The sequence below is a fragment of the Venturia canescens genome, chromosome 6, assembly GCF_019457755.1.
Source record: "Venturia canescens isolate UGA chromosome 6, ASM1945775v1, whole genome shotgun sequence".
NCBI classification, from domain to species: domain Eukaryota; kingdom Metazoa; phylum Arthropoda; class Insecta; order Hymenoptera; family Ichneumonidae; genus Venturia; species Venturia canescens.
In genome coordinates this window covers 20,042,256-20,055,130 of record NC_057426.1, presented here as the reverse complement: position 1 = coordinate 20,055,130, position 12,875 = coordinate 20,042,256, and positions in this window count along the sequence as shown.

Below are 12,875 nucleotides of genomic sequence, written 5' to 3'. Positions count from 1 at the left end.
GATTTCGCGTCATGTTGACGTTTGGGGTTATGACCGCCGGAGTGCTGTTGCGTGCAGAGTGTAGAAAAATAAAAGTGGTTATTGAAAAGTGGAAGGAATCGATATTATTAATGACGTGACTAATTAGTGTTGAATAATAATAATAATAACAATGAGAAAAAAAACGTTCGTTCATTATAACCTCTAAAATGTTCTTTCCAAACAGAAATTCTATGTTGTGTAATTACATTAAAGAAAGAGGTGGATGGTTGTGTGTAAACGAATTCAAATAAATTTTAAAAAACTTTGGTCAAGTAATTCAATGTATTGTTGTCATAATTTCTTTCATTTAGTTTGGCTGTGTTCACCGGTCCCTTTTTTCCACCTCCTTAGCTTACAGTGTATTGTCATACCAATTTCTATTTGTTCTCCAGACAATACGAGAGATATTCGTATTTCTATTTTTTTATATTAATTTCAACAAGATAATTTGAAATATTTATAACAAAAAGCCTTCATGATTGCTTGTTCATACACCCAAGTTTTGAAAAATCTTTGGGCCATGTAAATGCATAGATATATTCACTTGAGTTGTTACATGATAAATTTGGAAATTTATTTCAATAAGTCATTGGGTGCTTAATTTTCATGATATCAAAATTTGTATCTTCGAAATGCAATGAACACCTCTAAAGTTCAACAAAGTGATGAAGTGACATGTATATTGAATATTTCCAGACCATGTTTGCGATTGGCATTGTGGGTTGAAAAATTCATGTCTGCAAGTCTACACCTGATCATTTTTGGATGTGATCAAATATTTTGTCTGCGGATAACCAAGGAGACATACAAAATTACAGCATTTTGCTTGCTTCAACATGCATCGTATCTGTCACTTTTTTTTTGAATGTGTCATAATAAGTTTCAAAAATGTGGTTCATGTAATTTTGAAGTGTTTTTCCCTATAGCACCAAAGTCTGTATAACTGGTACGTAGCAAGTACCTATGAACTTTGATATTTCTGTGAAATAGCAGGTATGCCAATCTTTTAACTTTTTGGTTCCGACTGGAATATATTAACGAAGATATTCATTACTAAAGTCTTCACCTACTTATTTCTGAATAGATCTGAAATTACTGTCTTCAGAAACTAATGCACAGATACATGAAACAATTTTGATTTCTGTTCTCTTTCAATTGCGCTGTCTTTTTTCTTTTTAACTATGGCTCTGCTCTTTCCGATCCTTGTTTTGACTCCATCGGTTCGCAGTGGATCGATGCATATTATTAATTGGTTGCCTAATATGTGTCCTATGATTTTCTACTATTTCTTCATGCTGATTGTGGTAACGTGATTCAAGAGGTTTCCAATTATGATCATCAATCGCACATTTTGTACATCAGATTCTCAAAACAGTTTCTGGTCTTGATATAAGTGTAGTTATTCTTTTTCCACCTGGTCTGTCGAGTAATAAATTTTGAAACTTGTTCCAAAAAGTCTTTGCATGCTTTTTTTGCTGATAATATGAAAAGTTGAATCTTCGGAATGCGGTAGGCAAACACAAATATTGACAACAATACTTATGAAATGACGTGTATGTTGAGTATTCCTATTCTGCAAACTGCAAATGTGAAATTATTGGTGAAAACATTCATTACGATAAGTGTACAGTTGCTCAGTTTTCGATGCGATTAAGTATAATACCTGCCAACATCATGGAAACTTACAGAATTTCTGAATGTTATGTGCGCTATGTCATTTTAATGTAACATCATGACTTCTAACAACTTTCCACTCTAATACTATAGATTTGGATCATTGAAATACAGCAAAAATCTGCAAACTATAAAATTTATATACTGTGCCATTCATTTTATTTTTTGACTCGCACCGTAACATAAATATCAAGTGAAAAATTCATTACAAAAGTCTTCAGTTGCTCATTTATGGATGGATTTGAAATTGCTGTCTTCCAAACTCATTGCGCAGATACATTGAATCGCAGCAGATACCTGCGAATTTGGAAATTTCTGTGGATAAGTATATGTGCTAAGTATCACCCCCTATCTTTATGGTAATATGTAATGGAACTTTGTTCAGCAAGTTTTGAAGTATTTCTTTTCAAATAGTATTAAAGTTTGTATTACTGCGGTATGGAGCGAATACCTTCAAACTTTGATATTTTTGTGTCGCAGCATGTGCGCCAATTATTTAAATTTTTTACTCCAACCGTAACATGTAATTTCAAAAATTCATCACAAAAGTTTTCAGCTTTACTAATTATCTTAATTTTCCTTTTTCTAAATTCTATGCTAAATTTCTGAATTTCCTAATTTATTTCTAAATTATCCTGAAATGAAATTGTTTTCCTCCACAAGCAATGCAGGTACCTTAAACGTCTTTGAATTCCGTTGTTCTGTTGAATCAAGTACGCTCAGTTTTTTTACTTTTTTGAATTCTGACATAATAAATGTTTCCGGGTGCCTTTTTTGTGCAACTATCAAACTGTAGATAATTGGATCTCCGCGGCCACTTGCAAACTTTGAAAATATATTTCATCGGGGGCATGTTTTGGATGACACGAAAATGTCTAGATTCAGAATGCAAAAACGACATTTAAAAATGGCCAATTCTGTTGTATTCGTTGTGTCTTGAATTTGATCTATCTTTTCTCTTTTCCTTTCTTTTCACTAACGTTATAAGCCGGAAATCATATCTCAGCCCGCAACACGCATTGCTACATGCTCTTGAGTTTCCAATGGACAAAACATATTAGAAGACAAGGAGAAAAATCACCAAAGTCCAAGAACAAACCTCTATCGAAATATTTCCAGTACAATTTTGACGAAATTTAGGTCTTTTTTTGTGGAAACCAACGTTATAAGCCGAAAATCATGTCACGACCTACAACCTGCTTTTCACCGTGCTCTTTGGTTCCTAATTGACAAAACATATTAGAGTACAAGGAAAAAAATTGCCAAAGTCCAAGGAGAGACCTGTGACGAAATATTTTCAGTAAAATTTGGATGAAAAATAGGTCTTTTTTCGTAGAAACCAACGTTATAAGCCGAAAATCATATCTCGGCCTCCAACTCGCTTTCCATCGTACTCTTTGGTTCCTAATTGACAAAACATATTAAGGTACAAGGAAAAAAATCGCCAAAGTTCAAGAACAAACCTGTGACGAAATATTTCCAGTTCAATTTTTACGAAAAATAAGTTTTTTTTAGTGGAACCCAACGTTATAAGCCGAAAATCATATCCCGGCCTGCAACCCGCTTTCGACCGTGCTCTTGTGTTCCTGATTGACAAAACATATTAGAGTACAAGGAAAAAAATCGCCAAAGTCCAAGAACAGACCTGTGACGAAATATTTCCAGTTCAATTTTTACGAAAAATAGGTCTTTTTTCGTGGAAACCTACGCTATAAGCCGAAAATCATATCCCGGCCTCCAACCCGCTTGCGGCCGTGCTCTTGGGTTCCTAATTGACAAAACATAGTAGAGTACAAGGGAAAAAATCGCCGAAGTCCGAGGACAGACCTGTGACGAAATATGTCCAGTACAATTTTGACGAAAAATAGGTCTTTTTTCGTGAAAACCAACGTTATAAGACGAAAATCATAAATAATTCATAGAAATTTAAACTAAAATCCTATAGTCAACTGAACATAAATAAGGAACTTTTGAGAAAAAAAACGTGTTATCAAACCATAAACTTCCCCTAGGAAAAAAAAGGTTGGGACAAGTACATTGATGGTCCCTCGTTTGCTGATAATTCCATCCATGAAAAAAACTTTAAAACAAAATTTTTATAAAAAATGGGCAAAAAAATTATTGTATAAAAAAAATACAGAACAACATTTTTACGTGATAAACTTTCATATGGCTAAAGGATTTGATAGGTTACCGAAGATTATATCAAGAAATTTACGATCGAAAATAGAAATATAACACGGCATCGTATGAGAAACCCATCCCGCCAACACTATGATTGCAGAATTCATTTCCTTATCGATTAGATATAGTTTATGTTAAAATTGCTCCTCATAGATTATATTATAAAGATTCTAATGTGACCATAAAAATATAGGGCCATCGACTAATTCGAAGAGAATTTTTTAAATAATCTCGATGAAAACTCAGAAAATGGCAGGAGATCGACTGCCATGAAGTAGCTCGATATACTTGGCAACGTTAAGAATGTATACATATATATATATATATATTGAAAAACCGGATCAAATAAGCAATCGTAAGATATTTCTAATCATAAATTATTAAACATGGTCTTGTATAAATTTATACGAATACAGTTAAAATTGCCCCAAGATTTATTCAATACAGAAAACCTTTCTTATAAACTATTTTATTTCGACGATTAATAAATAGTCATTTGACCATAGAGTCGCGCGACTCTTACCTTAAAAAAGAATCAAATAACAAGTAAAAAATAAAAACCGAAAAATCGCGCTTGAAATCATTTTGGAAACCGATGCCTCATTCTTCTTATTTGATTCGAAGGGCTAAATCAATTTAAAAAAATTCCATCTAATTTACGTGCAGCATCAAAATTTATTATATCAATTCGAGGCCAATTATTTTCTAATAAATTGAAAAAAGTTACCATTTGAGTTACGGTTTACAGCGGATCGATTCATATTATTAATTCGTTCCCTAATATGCGTCCTATGATTTTCTACTTCTTCATGATGATTGTGGTAACATGATTCGAGAGGTTTCTAACCATGATCTTGAATTGCACATTTTATAAATCAGATTTTCAAAAAAAAATCTGGTCTTGGTATAGTGTGTAGTTATTGTAATTAAAAAATTGATTATAAAAGTCTTCAGTTGCTCATTTATGGATAGATTTGAAATTGCTGTCTTCGAAGCTCATTGCGCAGATACATTGAACCGCAGCAGATACCTGCGAACTCTGAAATTTTTGTGGATAAATATATATGCGACGGATCACCCCTTATCTTTGATTATGGTAATATATAATGGAGCTTGGTTCGGCAAGCTTTTAAGTGTTCCTTTTCAAATAGTATTAAAGTTTATATGACTGATATGCAGCGAATACTTCCAAACTTTGATATTTCTGTGTTGCAGCATGTGTGCCAATCATTCAAATCATTTACTCCAACCGTATCATGTAATCTAGAAAAGTCATCACAAAAGTCTGCCGCTTTCCTAAATACTTCAATTTTCCTTTTTCTACTCTATTCTGAGTTTTTGAATTTCTAAATTCATTTCTGAATTGTCCTGAAATGGTTTTCCTCCAAAACCAATGCAGGTACCTTAAACGTCTTTGAATTCTGTTGCTCCGTTGAATTAAGTTCGCCTAGTTTTTTTGCTGCTTTGAGTTCTGGCATAATAAATGTTAGAAGTTTTCGGGTACTTTTCTTCAGCAACTATCAAACTGTGGATAATTGGACTTCAGCGGCCACTTGCAAACTTTGGAAATATATTTCATTGGGGGCACATTTTGGATGAGATGAAATCTCTAGATTCAGAATGCAAAAGCGACATTTAAAGTGGGCAAATCTGTTGGATTTTTCGTGTTCTTTCATTTGAATTTTGAAGAAAAGGGATAAATAAAATGTGTTCTATTAAGGAAATCTTTACCTCAGTTTTTTCTTCGTTCAAAGACTTGGAAAAAATTGCCAAAGGCCAAGGACAGACCGGTGACGAAATATTTCCAGTACAATTTTGACGAAAAATAGATCTTTTGTCGCGAAAACCAACGTTATGAGCCGAAAATCATATTACAGCCCACGAGACGCATTTCTTCACTCTTTTGGGTTCCTATTACACAAAAAATATGAGAAGATAAGGGGGAAAATCACCAACGTGGAAGAAGAAACCAGTGTCGAAATATTTCCAGTACAATTTTGACGAAAAATAGGTCCTTTTTTGTGGAAACCAACGTTATAAGCCGAAAATCATATCTCGGGCCCCAACCCGCTTTCTACCATTCTCTTGGGTTTCCAATAAGTATAGCATATTAGAGTAGAAGAAAAAAAATAGCCCAAGTCCATGGACAGACCTGTGACGGAATATTTTCTGTACAATGTTGACGAGAAATTTGTTGTTTTTCGTGGAAACCAACGTTATAGGCCGAAAATCATATTACGGCCCACAACGCGCATTTCTTCATGCTCTTGGGTTCCCAATAGACAAAACATATTAGAAGACAAGGAGAAAAATCACCAAAGTCCAAGACCAAACCACTGCCTATATTTTCAGTACAATTTTGAAGAAAAATTGGTCTTTTACGTGGAAACCAACATTATAAACCGAAATTTATTTCTCGGGCCTCATCCCGGATTCCTCCATGCTGTTGAGTTCCTAATAGGCATAACATATTAGAGTATAAGAGAAAAAATCGCCAAAGTTCAAGAGCAGACTTGTGACGAAATATTTTCACTACAATTTTTACGAAAAATTCGTTTTCTATGGTGGAAACCAACTTTATAAGCCGAACATCATACCCAGGGAAAATAAGATTGTGAAAAGAACATTGATGGTCCCTTATTAGCTGATAATTTCATGAAAAAAATTATCCCATAAAAAAATGTTCGTATGAGAATGGAATCTATAAAAATGTACTAAGCAAATAATTCATAGAAATTTAAACTAAAATCCTATAACCGTCATAACATAAATGAGGAACTTTTGAGAAAAAAGGCGTGATATCAAACCATAAACTTCCCCTTGGGAAAAAAAGGTTGGGACAAGTACATTGATGGTCCCTTGTTTCTGGATGACATAGAAAAAAGATTCAGAACCAGGAAAAAAATTCTATAGAAATAATAAACGAAAAATTGAAAAGTTCAAAAAAATTCATAAATATTGAACAAATTGAAAAATGTACTATCCAAGTTACATGCAGTATAAAAATGTATGATATCAATTAGAGGCCAAGTTTTTATTGATAATTTGGAATATTTATTGAACAAATCGGAAACTTTAATTGAAACTCATGATAATTATTTTCAAGAAAAAAGTTAATGAAAAAAAAGTCATAACGGAAGTTACGTGCAGTACTAAAATGTATTATATCAATTCGAGGTCAAGTATTTATCAGTTATTCGAAATATAATCTCCGGCGACAAATGAGCGTTGAGAATCCTTGTCGGGCTCACAACGTTTTATCAAAATTACTAAAAAATTAATGGAAATGAAATCATTAAAAATTCACATGAAAGTCATTCGTTACTTCAACAAGGTACACACTTTAAAGAATCGATTCCCCTCCGATTTTCAGGATCCCCTGGTATTATTCACAACATTCAACTTCGCTTGGATCGGTACAAATTATGTTCAAATACGTCTTAAACGTACTTGTCCGGCCCATCACTTTTTATTCAAATTGCTCATTCGAAAACAAATCAAAAACAAAGTTAATGCATGTGTTAATATTAAGGAACAGTAATTCCCGAGAAAATAATTTTCCTTCGAATCGCTCTTGTCAAAATGAAACGAAAATGAAAGATAAAGTTGATTAATCTATTAATATCATATAAAGTCAGAATTCACAACAAAATAATTTTTCTCCAAATTCCAGGAATCCACGTGTCGTACTGACTAGTGGTATTTATAAAAATGTGTACGTGACTTTAGAAAAAAAAAACATTGCATGGCTGAGTAGGTTCGAAAATTTCTTGTAATGTGCCTGATTATTTCTCATTTTCATTGGTTCTTACCGAATGATATGTGTTCACTAAAGAAAATGAGAAGTGGATATTGCTATACGAACTTGCGAACAATCAAGTTCAAATTACTTAGAGATATTATTTTTATTTCAATCGATTTTATTATATTTGTCATTTTAGAGCAGCCCTGATTGATTTTCGAATGAGCAATTTGAATAAAAAGTGATGGGCCGGACAAGTACGTTTAAGACGTATTTGAACATAATTTGTACCGATCCAAGCGAAGTTGAATGTTGTGAATAATACCAGGGGATCCTGAAAATCGGAGGGGAATCGATTCTTTAAAGTGTGTACCTTGTTGAAGTAACGAATGACTTTCATGTGAATTTTTAATGATTTCATTTCCATTAATTTTTTAGTAATTTTGATAAAACGTTGTGAGCCCGACAAGGATTCTCAACGCTCATTTGTCGCCGGAGATTATATTTCGAATAACTGATAAATACTTGACCTCGAATTGATATAATACATTTTAGTACTGCACGTAACTTCCGTTATGACTTTTTTTTCATTAACTTTTTTCTTGAAAATAATTATCATGAGTTTCAATTAAAGTTTCCGATTTGTTCAATAAATATTCCAAATTATCAATAAAAACTTGGCCTCTAATTGATATCATACATTTTTATACTGCATGTAACTTGGATAGTACATTTTTCAATTTGTTCAATATTTATGAATTTTTTTGAACTTTTCAATTTTTCGTTTATTATTTCTATAGAATTTTTTTCCTGGTTCTGAATCTTTTTTCTATGTCATCCAGAAACAAGGGACCATCAATGTACTTGTCCCAACCTTTTTTTCCCAAGGGGTAACATACAATTTCATGATAAAAACTCGTTTTTTCACGAAATTGGAAGTGAAAAAACGTTGCCTTGGTTTCTCTCCAGGGTCGTGAGGTTTTTTTCCCGTTTCTTGAGTTCCTTTTGCCTATTTGAAATTGAAAATCATGGGAGAATCCAGACTTTTAGCGAAGATACGCATTTCTGCTTATAACGTCCAATATCATGATAAAAACTCGTTATTTCATAAAATTGTAAGTGAAAACACGTTGCCTTGGCGTCTCTCGATTGCAATGAGAAATTTTTCCCTGTTTCTACAGTTTCTTTTGCCTAATTGGAACTGAAGATCATGGTGGAAGGTCGATTTTTAGCGGAGACATGAGTTTCGCCTTATAACATACAATTTCATGATAAAAACTCGTTTTTTCACGAAATTAGAAGTGAAAAAACGTTGCCTTGGTTTCTCTCTAGGGTCGTGAGGTTTTTTTTCCCGTTTCTTGAGTTTCTTTTGCCTTCTTAAAATGGAAAATCATGGGAGAATCCCGACTTTTAGCGGAGATATGAATTTCTGCTTATAACATCCAATATCATGATAAAAACTCGTTATTTCACGAAATTGTAAGTGAAAACACGTTGCCTTGGCGTCTCTCGATTGCAATGAGAAATTTTTCCCTGTTTCTACAGTTTCTTTTGCCTAATTGGAACTGAAGATCATGGTGGAAGGTCCATTTTCAGCGGAGACATGAATTTCGCCTTATAACATACAATTTCATGATAAAAACTCGTTTTTTCACGAAATTGGAAGTGAAAAAACGTTGCCTTGGTTTCTCTCCAGGGTCGTGAGGTTTTTTTCCCGTTTCTTGAGTTCCTTTTGCCTATTTGTAATTGAAAATCATGGGAGAATCCCAACTTTATGAATTTCTGCTTATAACATCCGATATCATGACAAATACTCGTTTTTTCACGAAATTGGAAGTGAAAAAACGTTGTCTTGGCTTCTCTGCAGAGTCGTGAGGATTTTTTTCCCGTTTCTTGAGTTCCTTTTGTCTATTTGAAATAGAAAATCATGTCAGAATGTCGATTTTCAGCGGAGACATGAATTTCACCTTATAACATTCAATTTAATAATAAAAATTGGTTTTTCCACGAAATTGGAAGTGAAAAGACGTTGCCTTGGCGTCTCTCGATTGCAATGAGAAATTTTTCCCTGTTTCTTCAGTTTCTTTTGCCTATTTGGAACTGAAGATCATGGTGGAAGGTCGATTTTCAGCGGAGACATGAATTTCGCCTTATAACATACAATTTCATGATAAAAACTCGTTATTTCACGAAATTGGAAGTGAAAAAACGTTGCCTTGGTTTCTATCTAAGGTCGTGAGGTTTTTTTCCGGTTTCTTGAGTTCCTTTTGCCTATTTGAAATTGAAAATCATGGGAGAATCCCAACTTTATGAATTTCTGCTTATAACATCCGATATCATGACAAATACTCGTTTTTTCACGAAATTGGAAGTGAAAAAACGTTGTCTTGGCTTCTCTGCAGAGTCGTGAGGATTTTTTTCCCGTTTCTTGAGTTAATTTTGTCTATTTGAAATAGAAAATCATGTCAGAATGTCGATTTTCAGCGGAGACATGAATTTCACCTTATAACATTCAATTTAATAATAAAAATTGGTTTTTTCACGAAATTGGAAGTGAAAAGACGTTGCCTTGGCGTCTCTCGATTGCAATGAGAAATTTTTCCCTGTTTCTTCAGTTTCTTTTGCCTATTTGGAACTGAAAATCATGGCAGAATGTCGATTTTCAGCGGAGACATGAATTTCACCTTATAACATTCAATTTCATAATAAAAATTGGTTTTTTCACGAAATTGGAAGTGAAAATACGTTGCCTTGGCGTCTCTCGAGGACAATGAGAAATCTCCCCCTGTTTCTTCAGTTTCTGTTGCCTATTTGGAACTGAAGATCATGGTGGAAGGTCGATTTTCAGCGGAGACATGAATTTCGCCTTATAACATACAATTTCATGATAAAAACCTGTTATTTCACGAAATTGGAAGTGAAAAAACCTTGCCTTCCTTTCTCTCTAGGGTCGTGAGGTTTTTTTTCCCGTTTCTTGAGTTCCTTTTGCCTTTTTGAAATTGAAAATCATGGGAGAATCCCGACTTTTAGCGGAGACATGAATTTCTGCTTATAACATCCAATATCATGATAAAAACTCGTTATTTCACGAAATTGGAAGTGAAAACACGTTGCCTTGGCGTCTCTCGATTGCAATGAGAAATTTTTCCCTGTTTCTTCAGTTTCTTCTGCCTATTTGGAACTGAAAATCATGGCAGAATGTCGATTTTCAGCGGAGACATGTATTTCACCTTATAACATCCAATATCATGATAAAAACTCGGTATTTCACGAAATTGGAAGTGAAAAAACGTTGCCTTAGCGTCTCTCGAGGGCAGTGAGAAATTTCTCCCTGTTTCTTCAGTTTCTTTTGCCTATTTGAAACTAAAAATCATGGTGGAAGGTCGATTTTCAGCGGAGACATGAATTTCGCCTTATAACATACATTTTCATGATAAAAACTCGTTATTTCACGAAATTGGAAGTGAAAAAACGTCGTCTTGGCTTCTCTCAAGAGTCGTGAGGATTTTTTTCCCATTTCTTGAGTCCCTTTTGCCTAGTTGAAATTGAAAGTCATGGGAAAATCTCGATTTTCAGCAGAAATATGAGTTTTTGCTTACAACATTCAATATCATGATAAAAACTCGTTATTTCACGAAATTGAAAGTGAAAACACGTTGCCTTGGCGTCTCTCGATTGCAATGAGAAATTTTTCCCTGTTTCTTCCGTTTCTTTTGCCTATTTGGAACTGAAGATCATGGTGGAAGGTCGATTTTCAGCGGAGACATGAATTTCGCCTTATAACATACAATTTCATGATAAAAACTCGTTTTTTCACGAAATTAGAAGTGAAAAAACGTTGCCTTGGTTTCTCTCTAAGGTCGTGAGGTTTTTTTCCCGTTTCTTGAGTTCCTTTTGCCTATTTGAAATTGAAAATCATGGGAGAATCCCAACTTTATGAATTTCTGCTTATAACATCCGATATCATGACAAATACTCGTTTTTTCACGAAATTGGAAGTGAAAAAACGTTGTCTTGGCTTCTCTGCAGAGTCGTGAGGATTTTTTTCCCGTTTCTTGAGTTCCTTTTGTCTATTTGAAATAGAAAATCATGTCAGAATGTCGATTTTCAGCGGAGACATGAATTTCACCTTATAACATTCAATTTAATAATAAAAATTGGTTTTTTCACGAAATTGGAAGTGAAAAGACGTTGCCTTGGCGTCTCTCGATTGCAATGAGAAATTTTTCCCTGTTTCTTCAGTTTCTTTTGCCTATTTGGAACTGAAAATCATGGCAGAATGTCGATTTTCAGCGGAGACATGAATTTCACCTTATAACATTCAATTTCATAATAAAAATTGGTTTTTTCACGAAATTGGAAGTGAAAATACGTTGCCTTGGCGTCTCTCGAGGACAATGAGAAATCTCCCCCTGTTTCTTCAGTTTCTGTTGCCTATTTGGAACTGAAGATCATGGTGGAAGGTCGATTTTCAGCGGAGACATGAATTTCGCCTTATAACATACAATTTCATGATAAAAACTCGTTTTTTCACGAAATTGGAAGTGAAAAAACGTTGCCTTGGTTTCTCTCCAGGGTCGTGAGGTTTTTTTCCCGTTTCTTGAGTTCCTTTTGCCTATTTGAAATTGAAAATCATGGGAGAATCCAGACTTTTAGCGAAGATACGCATTTCTGCTTATAACGTCCAATATCATGATAAAAACTCGTTATTTCACAAAATTGTAAGTGAAAACACGTTGCCTTGGCGTCTCTCGATTGCAATGAGAAATTTTTCCCTGTTTCTACAGTTTCTTTTGCCTAATTGGAACTGAAGATCATGGTGGAAGGTCGATTTTTAGCGGAGACATGAGTTTCGCCTTATAACATACAATTTCATGATAAAAACTCGTTTTTTCACGAAATTGTAAGTGAAAACACGTTGCCTTGGCGTCTCTCGATTGCAATGAGAAATTTTTCCCTGTTTCTACAGTTTCTTTTGCCTAATTGGAACTGAAGATCATGGTGGAAGGTCCATTTTCAGCGGAGACATGAATTTCGCCTTATAACATACAATTTCATGATAAAAACTCGTTTTTTCACGAAATTGGAAGTGAAAAAACGTTGCCTTGGTTTCTCTCCAGGGTCGTGAGGTTTTTTTCCCGTTTCTTGAGTTCCTTTTGCCTATTTGTAATTGAAAATCATGGGAGAATCCCAACTTTATGAATTTCTGCTTATAACATCCGATATCATGACAAATACTCGTTTTTTCACGAAA